The sequence below is a fragment of the Carcharodon carcharias genome, chromosome 19 (genome assembly GCF_017639515.1).
Source record: "Carcharodon carcharias isolate sCarCar2 chromosome 19, sCarCar2.pri, whole genome shotgun sequence".
Classification (NCBI taxonomy): Eukaryota; Metazoa; Chordata; class Chondrichthyes; order Lamniformes; family Lamnidae; genus Carcharodon; species Carcharodon carcharias.
Window position 1 is genome coordinate 60,335,641 of NC_054485.1, and position 20,874 is coordinate 60,356,514.

Here is a 20,874-nt window from a genome sequence, read left to right on the forward strand (position 1 = left end):
CCTCCACCATTACCACCACCATCACCCCCACCATCGCCTCCACCATCACCCCCACCATCACCCCCACCATCACCCGCACCATCACCTCTTCCATCACACCCACCATCATCCCCACCATCACACCTTCCATCGCCCCCACCTTCACCCCCACCATCACCCCCACCATCAACTCTTCCATCACCCCCACCATCACCCCACCATCCTATACCATCAGCCCCACCATCACCCCCACCATCACTTCTTCCATCACCCGCACCATCATCCCCACCATCACACCCACAATCACCCTCACCATCATCTCTTCCATCACCCTCACCATCACCCCCACCATCACCCCCAGCATCACCTCTACCATCACCCCCACCATCACCCCCACCATCACCTCTTCCATCACACCCACGATCAACCGCACCATCACCACCAAAATCACCTCTACCATCACCCCCACCATCACCCCCATCATCACCTCTTCCATCACCCCCAGCATCAGCTCTTCAATCACCCCCGCCATCACCCCCACCATCACCTCTTCCATCACACCCACCAGCACCCCCACCATCACCCCCACCATCAACTCTTCCATCACCCCCACCATCACCCCACCATCCTATACCATCAGCCCCACCATCACCACCACCATCACTTCTTCCATCACCCCCACCATCATCCCCACCATCACCCCCACATCACATCTTGCATCACCCCCACCATCACACCCACAATCACCCTCACCCTCACCTCTTCCATCACCCTCACCATCACCCCCACCATCACCCCCAGCATCAACTCTACCATCAACCCCACCATCACCCCCACCATCACCTCTTCCATCACACCCACCAGCAGCCCCACCATCACCCCCACCATCACCTCTTCCATCACCCCCACCATCACCCCCATCATCACCTCTTCCATCACCTCCAGCATCAGCTCTTCAATCACCCCCGCCATCACACCCACCATCATCCCCACCATCACCTCTACCGTCATCTCTACCATCAACCCCACCATCACCTCTACCATCACTCCCAACATCACCCACACCATCACCCCCACCATCACCCCCACCATCGCCTCCACCATCACCTCTTCCATCACCCCCACCATAACCCCCACCATCACCCCCACTAACAACCCCACCATCACCTCTTCCATCGCCCCCAACATCACCCCCACCATCACTTCTTCCATCACCCCCACCAACACCCCCACCATCACCTCTTCCATCACCCCCACCATCAACCCCCAACATCACTCCCACCATAACACCCCCACCATCACCCCCACCATCCTCTACCATCAGACCCACCATCACCCCCACCATCACTTCTTCCATCACCCCCACCATCACCCCCACCATCACCTCTTCCATCACGCCCACCAACACACCCACCATCAACTCTACCATCACCTCTACCATCACTCCCAACATCACCCCCACCATCACCCCCACCATCACCTCTACCTCACACCCATCACCTCTTCCATCACTCCAACCATCACCCCACCATCACCCCCACTATAACACTCACCATCACCCCCACCTTCAACTCTACCAACACCCCCACCATCACCCACACCATCCCTTCCACCATCACCTCTGCCAGCACCCCAACATGACCGCCACCATCACCTCTACCATCACACCCACCATCACCTCATCCATCACCACCCACCATCACCCCCATCACTCTTCCATTACCCCCACCATCACCTCTTGCATCACCCCCACCATCACCTCTAACATCACCCCACCATCAGCTCTTCCAGCACCCCCACCATCACCCCCACCATCAACCCCACAATCACCCCCACCATCAAACCCACCTCACCGCCACCATCAACTCTACAATCACCTCTACCATCACCCCCACCATCAACTCTTCCATCACTCCCACCATCAACCCCACCATCACACCCACCATCACTCCTACCATCACCCCCACCATCACCTCATCCATCACCCCCACCATCACCCCCATCATCACTCTTCCATCACCCCCAAAAACACCCCCACCATCACTTCTTCCATCACCCCCACCATCACCTCTTCCAACACCCCCACCATCACCCCCACCATCACCCCCACTATCACTCCCACCATCACCCCCACCATCACCTCTACCATCACCCCCACCATCAACCCCACCATCACCCCCACCATCACCTCTTCCATCACCCCCACCATCACCCCCACCAGCACCTCTTCCATCACCCCCAACAGCACCTCTTCTATCACCCCCACCATCACCATCACCTCTTCCATCACCCCCGCCATCACCCCCACCATCACCTCATCCATCACCCCCACCATCACCCCCATCACTCTTCCATCACCCCCAACATCACCCCCACCATCACTTCTTCCATTAACCCACCATCACCTCTTCCAACACCCCAACCATCACCCCCACCATCACCCCCAATATCACCCTCACCATCACCACCACTTTCACCTCTACCAATACCCCCACCATCACCCACATCATCACTCCCACCATCACCTCTTCCATCAACCCTGCCATCACACCCATCATCACCCCCAACATCAGTTCTACCGTCACCTCTACCATCACCCCCACCATCACCTCTACCATGACCCCACCATCACCTCTTCCAGCTCCCCCACCATCACCACCACCATCAACCCCAAAATCACCCCCACCATCACCCCACCATCACCTTTACCATCACCCCGACCATGACGCCCACCATCACTTCTTCCATCACCCCCACCATCACCTCTACAATCACCCCCACCATCACCCCCACCATCAACTCTACCATTAACTCTACCATCACCCCCACCATCCCCCCCACCATCAGCCCCACCATCACTTCTTCCATCACCCCACCATCACCTCTTCCATCACCCCCAACGTCACCCCCACCATCACCCCCACCATCACCTCTACCTCACTCCCATCACCTCTTCCATCACCCCAACCATCACCCCCACCATCACCCCCACGATAACACTCACCATCACCCCCACCTTCAACTCTACCAACACCCCCACCATCACCCACACCATCACTCCCACCATCACCTCTGCCAGCAACCCACCATCACCGCCACCATCACCTCTACCATCACACTCACCAACACCCCCACCATCACCTCTTCCATCACCCCCGACATCACACCCATCATCACCCCCACCATCACTTCTACCATCACCTCTACCAGCAACCCCACCATCACCTCTTACATCACCCCACTATCATCTCTTCCAGCAGCCCCACCATCACCCCCACCATCAACCGCACCATCAGTCCCACCATCACCTCTACCATCACCACCAAGATCAACCCCACCATCACGCCCACCATCAACTCTTCCATCACCCCATCACCTCTTCCATCACCCGCACCACCACACCCACCATCACCATCAACATCACCCTCACCATCACCCCACCATTACCTCTGCCATCACCCCACCATCACGCCCACCATCACCCTAACCAGCACCTCTTCCATCACCCCCACCAGCACCTCTTCTATCAACCCAACCATCACCCCCACCATCCCCCTCACCATCACCTCTACCATCACCCCCACCATCACCTCTTCCATCACCCCCACCATCACACCTACCATCACCCCCACCATCAACCACATCCATCACCCCCACCATCACCCCCACCATCACTCTTCCATCACCCCCAAAATCACCCCCACCATCACTTCTTCCATCACCCCCACCATCACCTCTTCCATCACCCCCAACATCACCCCCACCATCACCCCCACCATCACCTCTACCTCACTCCCATCACCTCTTCCATCACCCCAACCATCACCCCAACCATCATCCCCACTATAACACTCACCATCACCCCCACCTTCAACTCTACCAACACCCCCACCATCACCCACACCATCACTCCCACCATCACCTCTGCCAGCACCCCACCATCACCGCCACCATCACCTCTACCATCACCCCCACCATCACCTCATCCATCACCCCCACCATCACCCCCATCACTCTTCCATCACCCCCAACATCACCCCCACCATCACTTCTTCCATTACCCCCACCATCACCTCTTGCATCACCCCCACCATCACCCCCATCACTCTTCCATCACCCCCAACATCACCCCCACCATCACTTCTTCCATTACCCCCACCATCACCTCTTGCATCACCCCCACCATCACCTCTAACATCACCCCACCATCAGCTCTTCCAGAACCCACCATCACCCCCACCATCAACGCCACAATCACCCCCACCATCAAACCCACCTCACCGCCACCATCAACTCTACAATCACCTCTACCATCACCCCCAAAACCCCCCCCACCATTACCTCTTCCATCACCCCCATCACCTCTCCCATCATCCCACCATCAACCCCACTATCACCCCCACTATCACCCCCACCATCACCCCCACCTGCACCTCTACCATCACCCCCACCAGCACCTCTTCTATCACCCCCGCCATCAGCCCCACCATCCCCCCCACCATCACCTCTACCATCACCCCCATCATCACCTCTTCCATCACTCCCACCATCACCCCCACCATCACACTCACCATCACTCCTACCATCACCCCCACCATCACCTCATCCATCACCCCCACCATCGCCCCCACCATCACTCTTCCATCACCCCCAAAATCACCCCCACCATCACTTCTTCCATCACCTCCACCATCACCTCTTCCAACACCCCCACCATCACCCCCACCATCACCCCCACTATCACTCCCACCATCACCCCCACCATCAACCCCACCATCACCCCCACCATCACCTGTTCCATCACCCCCACCATCACCCCCACCAGCACCTCTTCCATCACCCCCAACAGCACCTCTTCTATCACCTGCACCATCACCATCACCTCTTCCATCACCCCCGCCATCACCCCCACCATCACCTCACCCATCACCCCCACCATCACCCCCATCACTCTTCCATCACCCCCAACATCACCCCCACCATCACTTCTTCCATTACACCCACCATCACCTCTTCCAACACCCCAACCATCACCCCCACCATCACCCCCAATATCACCCTCACCATCACCCCCACTTTCACCTCTACCAATACCCCCACCATCACCCACATCATCACTCCCACCATCACCTCTTCCATCAACCCCGCCATCACACCCATCATCACCCCCAACATCAGTTCTACCGTCACCTCTACCATGACCCCACCATCACCTCTTCCAGCTCCCCCACCATCACCACCACCATCAACCCCAAAATCACCCCCACCATCACCCCCACCATCACCCCACCATCACCTTTTCCATCACCCCGACCATGACCCCCACCATCACTTCTTCCATCACTCCCACCATCACCCCCACCATCACCCCGACCGTCACCCTCACCATCACTCAAACCATGATCCCCACCGTCAATTCTTCCATCACCCCCAACATCATCTCTTCCATCACCCCCACAATCACCCCACCATCACCCCCACCATCACATCATGCATCACCCCCACCATCACCTCTTCCATCACGCCCACCATCACCTCTGCCATCACCTCTACCATCACCCCATCATCACCCCCACCATCACCTCTATAATCACCTCTACCATCGACCCACCATCACCCCCACCATCACGCTCACCATCATCCCCACCAGCACCTCTTCCATCACCCCCACCATCACCCCCACCATCACCCCCCACCATCAGCCCCACCATCACACCCACCATCACCCCCACCTTCACCCCCACAATCACCTCTACCATCAACCGCACCATCACCTCCACCATCACCCCATCCATCACCCACAGAATCATCACTTCCAGCACCGCACCATTGCCCCCACCATCACCTGTACCATCAACCCCACCATCACACCCACCATCACCCCCACCTTCACACCCACCAGCACCTCTTCCATCACCCCCAGCATCACCACTTCCAGCACCCGCACCATCACACCCACAATCACCTCTACCATCACCCCCATCATCACCCCCACCATCACCTCTTCCATCACCCCCGCAATCACCCCCATCATCACCCCCACCATCACCTCTACCATCAACCACACCATCACCCCCACCACCATCCGCACCATCATATCTGCCATCACACCCACCATCACTCGCACCATCATCTATTCCATCAACCCCACCATCACCCGCAACATCACTTCTTCCATCACCCCCACCATCACCTCTTCCATCACCACCACCATCAACCCCCACCTTCACCCCCACCATCACCTCTACCATCATCCGCACCATCACCCCCACCATCACCTCTTCCATCACCCCCACCATCACCCCCACCATCACTTCTACCATCACCCCCACCATCACCCCCACCATCACCTCTTCCATCACCCCCGCCATCACACCCATCATCACCCCCACCATCAGTTCTACCGTCACCTCTGCCATGACCCCACCATCACCTCTTCCAGCACCCCCACCATCACCACCACCATCAACCCCACAATCACCCCCACGATCAACCCCACCATCACCCCACCATCAACTCTACCATCACCTCTACCATCACCCCCACCATCACCCCCACCATCCCCCCCACCATCACCGCTTCCATCACCCCCATCACCTCTCTTATCATCCCACCATCAACTCCACTATCACCCCCACTATCACCCCCACCATCACCCCCACCATCAGTTCTACCATCACCCCACCATCAACCACACCATCACCCCCACCATCAACACTTCCATCATCCCCACCATCACCCCCACCAGCAGCTCTTCCATCACCCCCACCATCACCATCAACTCTTCCATCACCCCCGCCATCAACCCCACCATCACCTCTACCATCACCCCCACCATCACCTCATCCATCACCCCCATCCCTCTTCCATCACCCCCAACATCACCCACACCATCACTTCTTCCATTACGCCCACCATCACCTCTTCCATCACCCCCACCATCACCCCCACCATCACCCCAACCATCAGCCCCACCATCACCCCCACTATCACCCTCACCATCACCCCCACTTTCACCTCTACCAATATCCCCACCATCACCCACATCATCACTCCCACCATCACCTCTACCATCACCCCCACCGTCACCTCTACCATGACCCCACCATCACCTCTTCCAGCTCCCCCACCATCACCCACACAATCAACCCAACAATCACCCCCACCATCACCGCCACCATCACCTCTACCATCACACCCACCATCACCCCCACCATCACCTCTTCCATCACCCCCGACATAACACCCATCATCATCCCCACCATCACTTCTACCGTCACCTCTACCATCAACCCCACCATCACCCCTACCATCACCCGCACCATCATCCCTGCCATCACCCCCACCATCACCCGCACCATCATCTATTCCATCACACCCACCATCACCCCCAACATCACTTCTTCCATCACCCCCACCATCACCTCTTCCATCACCACCACCATCACCCCCCACCTTCACCCCCACCATCACCTCTACCATCATCCGCACCATCACCCCCACCATCACCTCTTCCATCACCCCCACCATCACCTCTTACAGCACCTCCACCATCACCCCCACCATCACCTCTACCATCACCCCCACCATCACCTCTTACATCATCCCCGCCATCACACCCATCATCAACCCCACCATCAGTTCTACCGTCACCTCTACCTTCAACCCCACCATCAGCTCTACCATGACCCCACCATCACCGTTTCCAGCACCCCCACCATCACCCCCACCATCAACCCCACAATCACCCCCACCATCAACCCCACCATCACCACCACCATCAACTCTACCATCACCTCTACCATCACCCCCACCATTAGCAATTACAGCACCCCAACCATCATTCCCACCATCACTTCTACCATCACCCCCACCATCAACCCACCATTACCTCTTCCATCACCCCCGCCATCACACCCATCATCACCCCCACCATCAGTTCTAACATCACCTCTACCATCACCCCCACCATCACCTCTAATATCACCCCACCATCAGCTCTTCCAGCAGCCCCACCATCACCCACACCATCAACCCCACAATCACCCCCACCATCAACCCCACCTCACCGCCACCATCAACTCTACCATCACCTCCACCATCACCCCCAACATCAACCCCAAAAACCCCCCCACCATCACCTCTTCCATCACCCCCATCACCTCTCCCATCATCCCACCATCAACCCCACTATCACCCCCACAATCACCCCCACCATCACCCCCACTATCACCCCCACCTCACCCCCACCATCAACCCCAAAACCCCCCCCACCATCACCTCTTCCATTACCCTCATCACCTCTCCAATCATCCCACCATCAACCCCACTATCACCCCCACTATCACCCCCACCATCACCCCCACCATCACCTCTACCATCACCCCCACCAGCACCTCTTCTATCACCACCGCCATCACCCCCACCATCCCCCCCACCATCACCTCTACCATCACCCCCACCATCAACTCTTCCATCACTCCTACCATCACCCCCACCATCACCTCATCCATCACCCCCACCATCACTCTTCCATCACCCCCAAAATCACCCCCACCATCACTTCTTCCATCACCCCCACCATCACCTCTTCCAACACCCCACCATGACCCCCACCATCAATTCTTCCATCACCCCCACCATCACCTCTACAATCACCCCCACCATCACCCCCACCATCACCCCCACCATCACCCCCACCATCACCTCTTCCATCACCCCCACCATCACCCCCACCAGCACCTCTTCCATCACCCCCAACAGCACCTCTTCTATCACCCCCACCATCACAATCACCTCTTCCATCACCCCCGCCATCAACCCCACCATCACCTCATCCATCACCCCCACCATCACCCCCATCACTCTTCCATCACCCCCAACATCACCCCCACCATCACTTCTTCCATTACCCCCACCATCACCTCTTCCAACACCCCCACCATCACCCCCACCATCACCCCCAATATCACCCTCACCATCACCCCCACTTTCACCTCTACCAATACCCCCACCATCAACCACATCATCACTCCCACCATCACCTCTTCCATCAACCCCGCCATCACACCCATCATCACCCCCAACATCAGTTCTACCGTCACCTCTACCATCACCCCCACCATCATCTCTACCATGACCCCACCATCACCTCTTCCAGCTCCCCCACCATCACCACCACCATTAACCCCAAAATCACCCCCACCATCACCCCACCATCACCTTTTCCATCACCCCGACCATGACCCCCACCATCAATTCTTCCATCACTCCCACCATCACCTCTACAATCACCCCCACCATCACCCCCACCATCAACTCTACCATTACCTCTACCATCACCCCCAACATCACCCCCACCATTCCACCCACCATCAGCCCCACCGTCACTCTACAATCACCACCAAAATCACCCCCACCATCACTTCTTCCATCACCCCCACCATCACCTCTTCCATCACCCCCAATATCACCCCCACCATCACCCCCACCATCACCTCTACCTCACTCCCACCACCTCTTCCATCACCTCAACCATCACCTCCACCATCACCCCCACGATAACACTCACCATCACCCCCACCTTCAACGCTACCAACACCCCCACCATCACCCACACCATCACTCCCACCATCACCTCTGCCAGCAACCCACCATCACCGCCTTCATCACCTCTACCATCACACCCACCATCACCCCCACCATCACCTCTTCCATCACCCCTGACATCACACCCATCATCACCCCCACCATCACTTCTACCGTCACCTCTACCATCAACCCCACCATCACCTCTTACATCACCCCACCATCATCTCTTCCAGCCCCCCCACCATCACCCCCACCATCAACCCCACCATCAGTCCCACCATCACCTCTACCATCACCACCAAGATCAACCCCACCATCACCCCCACCATCAACTCTTCCATCACCCCATCACCTCTTCCATCACCCGCACCACCACACCCACTATCACCATCAACATCACCCTCACCAACACCCCACCTTTACCTCTGCCATCACCCCACCATCACACCCACCATCACCCCCACCATCACCCGAACTAGCACCTCTTCCACCACCCCCACCAGCACCTCTTCTATCACCCCCGCCATCACCCCCACCATCCCCCTCACCATCACCTCTACCATCACCCCCACCATCACCTCTTCCATCACTCCCACTATCACCACCACCATCACCCCCACCATCCCCCTCACCATCACTCCTACCATCACCCCCACCATCACCTCATCCATCACCCCCACCATCACCCCCACCATCACTCTTCCATCACCCCCAAAAACACCCCCACCATCACATCTTCCATCACCCCCACCATCACCTCTTCCAACACCCCCACCATCACCCCCACCATCACCCCCACTCTCACTCCCACCATCACTCCCACTATCACCTCTACCATCACCCCCACCATCAACCCCACCATCACCCCCACCATCACCTCTTCCATCACCACCACCATCACCCCCACCAGCACCTCTTCCATCACCCCCAACAGCACCTCTTCAATCACCCCCACCATCACCCTCACCTCTTCCATCACCCCCGCCATCACCCACACCATCACCTCATCCATCACCCCCACCATCACCCCCATCACTCTTCCAACACCCCAACCATCACCCCCACCATCACCCCCAATATCACCCTCACCATCACCCCCACTTTCACCTCTACCAATACCCCCACCATCACCCACATCATCACTCCCACCATTACCTCTTCCATCAACCCTGCCATCACACCCATCATCACCCCCAACATCAGTTCTACCGTCACCTCTACCATCACCCCCACCATCACCTCTACCATGACCCCACCATCACCTCTTCCAGCTCCCCTACCATCACCACCACCATCAACCCCAAAATCACCCTCACCATCACCCCACCATCACCTTTTCCATCACCCCGACCATGAACCCCACCATCACTTCTTCCATCACCCCCACCATCAACTCTACAATCACCCCCAACATCACCCCCACCATCCCCCCCACCATCAGCCCCACCATCACTCTTCCATCACCCCCAAAATCACCCCCACCATCACTTCTTCCATCACCCCCACCATCACCTCTTCCATCACCCCCAACGTCACCCCCACCATCACCCCCACCATCACCTCTACCTCACTCCCATCACCTCTTCCATCACCCCAACCATCACCCCCACCATCACCCCCACGATAACACTCACCATCACCCCCACCTTCAACTCTACCAACACCCCCATCATCACCCACACCATCACTCCCACCATTACCTCTGCCAGCAACCCACCATCACCGCCACCATCACCTCTACCATCATACCCACCATCACCCCCACCATCACCTCTTCCATCACCCAAGACTTCACACCCATCATCACCCCCACCATCACTTCTACCGTCACCTCTACCATCAACCCCACCATCTCCTCTTAAATCACCCCACCATCATCTCTTCCAGCCCCCCCACCATCACTCCCACTATCAACCGCACCATCAGTCCCACCATCACCTCTACCATCACCACCAAGATCAACCCCACCATCACGCCCACCATCAACTCTTCCATCACCCCATCACCTCTTCCATCACCCGCACCACCACACCCACTATCACCATCAACATCACCCTCACCATCACCCCACCATTACCTCTGCCATCACCCCACCATCACACCCACCATCACCCTAACCAGCACCTCTTCCATCACCCCCACCAGCACCTCTTCTATCAACCCCGCCATCACCCCCACCATCCCACTCACCATCACCTCTACCATCACCCCCACCATCACCTCTTCCATCACTCCCACTATCACCCCCACCATCACCCCCACCATCACTCCTACCATCACCCCCACCATCAACCTCATCCATCACCCCCACCATCACCCCCACCATCACTCTTCCATCACACCCAAAATCACCCCCACCATCACTTCTTCCATCACCCCCACCATCACCTCTTCCATCACCCCCAACATCACCCCCACCATCACCCCCACCATCACCTCTACCTCACTCCCATCACCTCTTCCATCACCCCAACCATCACCCCAACCATCACCCCCACTATAACACTCACCATCAGCCCCACCTTCAACTCTACCAACACCCCCACCATCACCCACACCATCACTCCCACCATCACCTCTTCCAGCACCCCACCATCACCGCCACCATCACCTCTACCATCACCCCCACCATCACCTCATCCATCACCCCAACCATCACCCCCATCACTCTTCCTTCACCCCCAACATCACCCCCACCATCACTTCTTCCATTACCCCCACCATCACCTCTTGCATCACCCCCACCATCACCTCTAACATCACCCCACCATCAGCTCTTCCAGAACCCACCATCACCCCCACCATCAACGCCACAATCACCCCCACCATCAAACCCACCTCACAGCCACCATCAACTCTACAATCACCTCAACCATCAACCCCAAAACCCCCCCACCATTACCTCTTCCATCACTCCCATCACCTCTCCCATCATCCCACCATCAACCCCACTATCACCCCCACTATCACCCCAACAACACCCCCACCATCACCTCTACCATCACCCCCACTAGCACCTCTTCTATCACCCCCGCCATCAGCACCACCATCCCCCCCACCATCACCTCTACCATCACCCCCATCATCACCTCTTCCATCACTCCCACCATCACCCCCACCATCACACTCACCATCACTCCTACCATCACCCCCACCATCACCTGATCCATCACCCCCACCATCACCCCCACCATCACTCTTCCATCACCCCCAAAATCACCCCCACCATCACTTCTTCCATCACCCCCACCATCACCTCTTCCAACACCCCCACCATCACTCCCACCATCACCCCCACCATCAACCCCACCATCACCCCCACCATCACCTGTTCCATCACCCCCACCATCACCCCCACCAGCACCTCTTCCATCACCCCCAACAGCACCTCTTCTATCACCCCCACCATCACAATCACCTCTTCCATCACCCCCGCCATCACCCCCACCATCACCTCACCCATCACCCCCACCATCACCCCCATTACTCTTCCATCACCCCCAACATCACCCCCACCATCACTTCTTCCATTACACCCACCATCACCTCTTCCAACACCCCCACCATCACCCCCAATATCACCCTCACCATCACCCCCACTTTCACCTCTACCAATACCCCCACCATCACCCACGTCATCACTCCCACCATCACCTCTTCCATCAACCCCGCCATCACTCCCATCATCACCCCCAACATCAGTTCTACCGTCACCTCTACCATCACCCCCACCATCACCTCTACCATGACCCCACCATCACCTCTTCCAGCTCCCCCACCATCACCACCACCATCAACCCCAATATCACCCCCACCATCACCCCCACCATCACTCCACCATCACCTTTTCCATCACTCCGACCATGACCCCCACCATCACTTCTTCCATCATTCCCACCATCACCTCTACAATCACCCCCACCATCACCCCCACCATCAACTCTACCATTACCTCTACCATCACCCCCACCATCACCCCCACCATCCCCACCACCATCAGCCCCACCATCAATCTTCCATCACCCCAAACATCTCCCCCACCATCATTTCATCCATCAACCCCACCATCACCCCCACCATCACATCTTCCATCACCCCCACCATCACCCCCACCAACACCTCCACCATCAACCCCACCATCACCTCTTCCATCACGCCCACCATCACCTCTTCCATGACCCCACCATCTGTCCCACCATCACCCCCACCATCACGCCCACAATCACCCCCACCATCACCCCCACCATCATCTCTTCCATAACCCCCACCATCAACCCCACCCACCCCCACAATCAGACCCACCATCACCTCTAACATCACCCGCACCATCATCCCCAACATCACCTCTTCCATCACCCCCACCATCACCCCCAACATCAACCCCACAATCACCTCTTCCATCACCCCCACCAACACCTCTTCCATCATCCCAACCATCACCCCCACCATCACTCACACCATCACCTCTACCATCACCCCCAACATCACCCCCACCATCACCCTCACCATCACCCTCACCATCACCCCCACCATCACGTCTACCATCACCCCCACCATCACCTCTTCCAGCACCCCACCATCACCCCCACCAACACCTCTACCATCACGCCCACAATCATCCCCACCATCACCCCCACAATCACCTCTTCCATCACCCCCTCCATCACTCCCACCATTACCCCCACCATCACATCTACGGTCACCTCTACCATCAGCCCCACCATCACCTCTAACATCACCCCAGAATCACCTCTTCCATCAGCCCCACCATCACACCAAACCTCACCCCCACCATCACCTCTTCCATCACCCCCGCCATCACCCCCACCATCACCCCCACCATCACCTCTACCATCACCCCCACCATCACCCCCACCAACAACCCCACCATCACCCCTACCATCACCCCAACCATCACCTCTACCATCAAACCCACCATCACACCCACCATCCCATCCACCATCACCTCTTCCATCACCGCCACCATCACCCCCTCCAGCACCTCTTCCATCACCCCCACCAGCACCTCTTCTATCACCCCCACCATCACCATCACCTCTTCCATCACACCGCCATCACCCCCACCATCACACCCACCATCATCTCTACCGTCACCTCTACCTTCACCCCTACCATCACCTCTTCCATCACCCCCATAATCACCCCCACCATCACCCCCACCATTACTCCTACCATCACCCCCACCATCACCTCATCCATCACCCCCACCATCACCCCCACCATCACCTCTACCAACACCCCCACCATCACCCCCACCAATAACCCCACCATCACCCCTACCATCACCCCAACCATCACCTCTACCATCAAACCCACCATCACACCCACCATCCCATCCACCATCACCTATTCCATCACCGCCACCATCACCCCCTCCAGCACCTCTTCCATCACCCCCACCAGCACCTCTTCTATCACCCCCACCATCACCATCACCTCTTCCATCACCCCCGCCATCACCCCCACCATCACACCCACCATCACCCCCACCATCACCTCTACCATCACCCCCGCCATCACCTCTTCCATCACTCCCACAATCACCCCCACCATCACCCCCACCATCACTCCTACCATCACCCCCACCATCACCTCATCCATCAACCCCACCATCACCCCCATCACTCTTCCTTCACCCTCAACATCACCCGAACCATCACTTCTTCCATTACCCCCAACATCACCTCTTGCATCACCCCCACCATCACCCCCACCATCACCCCCACCATCACCTCTTCCTCTCTCCCATCACCTCTTCCATCACCCCAACCATCACCCCCACCATCACCCCCACTATCACCTTCACCATCACCCCCACTTTCACCTCTACCAATACCCCCACCATCACCCACACCATCACTCCCACTATCAGCTCTACCATCACCCCCACCATCAGCCCCACCATCACCCCGAACATCACCCCCACCATCACCCCCACCAACAACACCACAGTCACCTCTTCCATCGCCCCCAACATCACCCCCACCATCACTTCTTCCATCACCCCCACCAACACCCCCACCATCATCTCTTCCATCACCCCCACCATCAACCCCCACCATCACCCCCACCATAACCCCCCCACCATCACCCCCACCATCACCCCCACCATCCTCTACCATCACACCCACCTTCACCCCCACCATCACTTCTTCCATCACCCCAACATCACCCCACCATCACCTCTTCCATCACGCCCACCAACACACCCACCATCAACTCTACCATCACCTCTACCATCACTCCCAAGATCACCCCCACCTCACCCCCACTATCACCTCTTCCATCACCCTCACCATCACCCACACCATCACCCCCACCATCACCTCTACCATCAGCCCCACAATCACCCCCACCATCAACTCTTCCATCACCCCCACCATCACCCCCACCATCCCCCCCACCATCACCCCCACCATCACCTCTTCCATCACCCCCACCATCACCACCACCATCACCTCTTCCATCACCTCATCCATCACGCCCATCACCTCTTCCATCAGCCCCACCATCAGCCCCACCATCACCCCAACTATCACCCTCACCATCACCCTCACCATCACATCTACCATCACCCATACCATCACACGCACCATCACCCCCACCATCACCTCTTCCATCACCCCCACCATCAACCCCACCATCACGTCTTCCATCACCCCCACAATAACCCCACCATCACCCCCACCATCACATCATGCATCACCCCCACCATCACGTCTTCCATCACCCCCACCATCACCACCACCATCACCTCTTCCATCACGCCCATCACCTCTTTCATCAGCCCCACCATCAGCCCCACCATCACCCCAACTATCACCCTCACCATCACCCTCACCATCACCCCCACCATCACATCTACCATCACCCATACCATCACACCCACCATCACCCCCACCATCACCTCATCCATCACCCCCACCATCATGTCTTCCATCACCCCCACAATCACCCCACCATCACCCGCACCATCACATCATGCATCACCCCCACCATCACCTCTTCCATCATGCCCACCATTACCTCTACCATCATCTCTACCATCACCCCATCATCACCCCCACCATCACCTCCAACATCAACTCTACCATCGACCCACCATCACCCCCACCATCACGCTCACCATCATACCCACCACTACGTCTTCCATCAACCCCACCATCACCCCCACTATCACCCCCCACCATCACCCCCACCATCACACCCACCATCACCCCCACCTTCACCCCCAACATCACCTCTACCATCAACCGCACCATCACCCCCACCATCACCTCTTCCATCACCCACAGCATCATCACTTCCAGCACCCGCATCATCGACCCCACCATCACCTGTACCTTCACCCCCACCATCACACCCATCATCACCCCCACCTTCACACCCACCAGCACCTCTTCCATCACCCCCAGCATCACCACTTCCAGCACCCGCACCATCACCCCCGCCATCACCTCGACCATCACCCCCAACATCACCCCCACCATCACCTCTTCCATCACCCCCGCAATCACTCCCATCATCACCCCCACCATCACCTCTACCATCACGTCTACCATCAACCACACCATCACCCCCACCATCACCCCCACCATCACCCGCACCATCATCTATTCCATCACCCCCACTATCACCCCCAACATCACTTCTTCCATCAACCCCACCATCACCTCTTCCATCACCCCCACCATCATGTCTTCCATCACCCCCACAATCACCCCACCATCACTCGCACCATCACATCATGCATCACCCCCACCATCACCTCTTCCATCATGCCCACCATTACCTCTACCATCATCTCTACCATCACCCCATCATCACCCCCACCATCACCTCCAACATCAACTCTACCATCGACCCACCATCACCCCCACCATCACGCTCACCAGCATACCCACCACTACGTCTTCATCAACCCCACCATCACCCCCACTATCACCCCCCACCATCACCCCCACCATCACACCCACCATCACCCCCACCTTCACCCCCAACATCACCTCTACCATCAACCGCACCATCACCCCCACCATCACCTCTTCCATCACCCACAGCATCATCACGTCCAGCACCCGCACCATCGACCCCACCATCACCTGTAACTTCACCCCCACCATCACACCCACCATCACCCCCACCTTCACACCCACCAGCACCTCTTCCATCACCCCCAGCATCACCACTTCCAGCACCCGCACCATCACCCCCGCCATCACCTCGACCATCACCCCCAACATCACCCCCACCATCACCTCTTCCATCACCCCCGCAATCACTCCCATCATCACCCCCACCATCACCTCTTCCATCACCCACACCATATACCCCATCATCACCCCTACCATCACCTCTACCGTCACCTCTACCATCAACCACACCATCACCCCCACCATCACCCCCACCATCACCCGCACCATCATCTATTCCATCACCCCCACTATCACCCCCAACATCACTTCTTCCATCACCCCCACCATCACCTCTTCCATCACCACCACCATCACCACCCAACTTCACCCCCACCATCACCTCTACCATCATCCGCACCATCAATCCCACCATCACCTCTTCCATCACCCCCACCATCACCTCTTACTGCACCACCACCATCACCCACGCCATCACCCCCACCATCACTTCTACCATCACCCCTGCCATCACACCCATCATCACCCCCACATCAGTTCTACCGTCACCTCTACCATCACCCCCACCATCACCTCTACCATGACCCCACCATCACCTCTTCCAGCACCCCTACCATCACCCCCACCATCAACCCCACAATCACCCCCACCATCAACCCCACCATCACCCCCACCATCAACTCTACCATCACCTCTACCATCACCTCTACCATCACCCCCACCATTACCTCTTACAGCAACCCCAACATCACCCCCACCATCACTTCTACCATCACCCCCACCATCCCCCACACGATCACCTCTTCCATCACCCCCTCCATCACACCCATCATCACCCCCACCATCAGTTCTACCGTCACTTCTACAATCACCCCCACCGTCACCTCTACCATGACCCCACCATCACCTCTTCCAGCGCCCCCACCATCACCCCCACCATCAACCCCACAATCACCCCCACCATCAACCCCACCATCAACTCTACCATTACCTCTACCATCACCCCCACCATCACCCCCACCATCCACCCCACCATCACCTCTTCCATCACCCCCATCACCTCTCCCATCATCCCACCATCAACCCCACTATCACCCCCACTATCACCCCCACCATCACCCCCACCATCACCTCTTCCATCACTCCCACCATCACCTCTTCAATCACCCCCACCATCACCCCCACCATCAAATCTACCATTACCTCTACCATCACCCCCACCATCACCCCCACCTCCACCCCACCATCACCTCTTCCATCACCCCCACCATCACCCCAACCAGCACCTCTTCCATCACCCCAACCAGCACCTCTTCCATCACCCGCACCATCCCCCCCACCATCACCACTACCATCATCCCCACCATCACCTCTACCATCACTCCCACCATCACCCCCACCATCACCCCCACCATCACTCCTACCATCACCCCCACCATCACCTCATCCATCACCCCCACCATCACCCCCACAATCACTCTTCCATCAACCCCAAAATCACCCCCACCATCACTTCTTCCATCACCCCCACCATCACCTCTTCCATCACCACCAAGATCAACCCCACCATCACCCCCACCATTAAATCTTCCATCACCCCATCACCCGCACCACCACACCCACTATCACCATCAACATCACCCTCACCATCACCCCACCATTACCTCTGCCATCACCCCACGATCACCCCCACCATCACCCCCACCATCACATTTTCCATCACCCCCACCATCACCTCTACCATCATCCCCACCATCACCCCCACCATCACCTCTTCCATCACCCCCACCATCACCCCCACCAACACCTCCACCATCACCCCCACCATCACCTCTTCCATCACCCCCACCATCACCTCTTCCATGACCCCCACCATCTGTCCCACCATCACCCCCACCATCACGCCCACAATCACCCCCACCATCACCCCCACCATCATCTCTTCCATCACCCCCACCATCAACCCCACCCACTTTCACAATCAGACCCACCATCACCTCTAACATCACCCCCACCATCATCCCCACCATCACCTCTTCCATCACCCCCACCATCACCCCCAACATCAACCCCACAATCACCTCTTCCATCACCCCCACCAACACCTCTTCCATCACCCCAACCATCACCCCCACCATCACTCACACCATCACCCCCACCATCACTTCTACCATCACCCCCACCATCACCTCTTCCAGCACCCCACCATCACCCCCACAAACACATCTACCATCACCACCACCTTCACCCCCACCATCACCCCCACCAACAACCCCACCATCACCTCTTCCATCACCCCCAACCTCACCCCCACCATCACTTCTTCCATCACCCCCACCAACACTCCCACCATCACCTTTTCCATCACCCCCACCATCAAACCCCAACATCACCCCCACCATAATCCCCCCACCATCACCCCCACCATCAGCCCCACCATCCTCTACCATCAGACCCACCATCACCCCCACCATCACTTCTTCCATCACCCCCACCATCACCCCCAGCGTCACCTCTTCTATCACGCCCACCAACACACCCACCATCAACTCTACCATCACCTCTACCATCACTCCCAAGATCACCCCCACCTCACCCCCACCATCACTTCTTCCATCACCCCCACCATCACATTTTCCATCACCCCCACCATCACCCCCACCATCACCCCCACCATCACCTCTACCATCATCCCCCACCATCACCCTCACCATCACCTCTTCCATCACTCCCACCATCACCCCCACCAACACCTCCACCATCAACCCCACCATCACCTCTTCCATCACCCCCACCATCACCTCTTCCATCACCCCCACCATCTGTTCCACCATCACCCCCACCATCACGCCCACAATCACCCCCACCATCACCCCCACCATCATCTCTTCCATCACCCCCACCATCAACCTCACCCACCCTCACAATCAGACCCACCATCACCTCTAACAGCACACCCACCATCATCCCCACCAGCACCTCTTCCATCACCCCCACCATCACCCCCAACATCAACCCCACAATCACCTCTTCCATCACACCCTCCAACACCTCTTCCATCACCCCAACCATCACCCCCACCATCACTCACACCATCACCTCTACCATCACTCCCAACATCACCACCTCC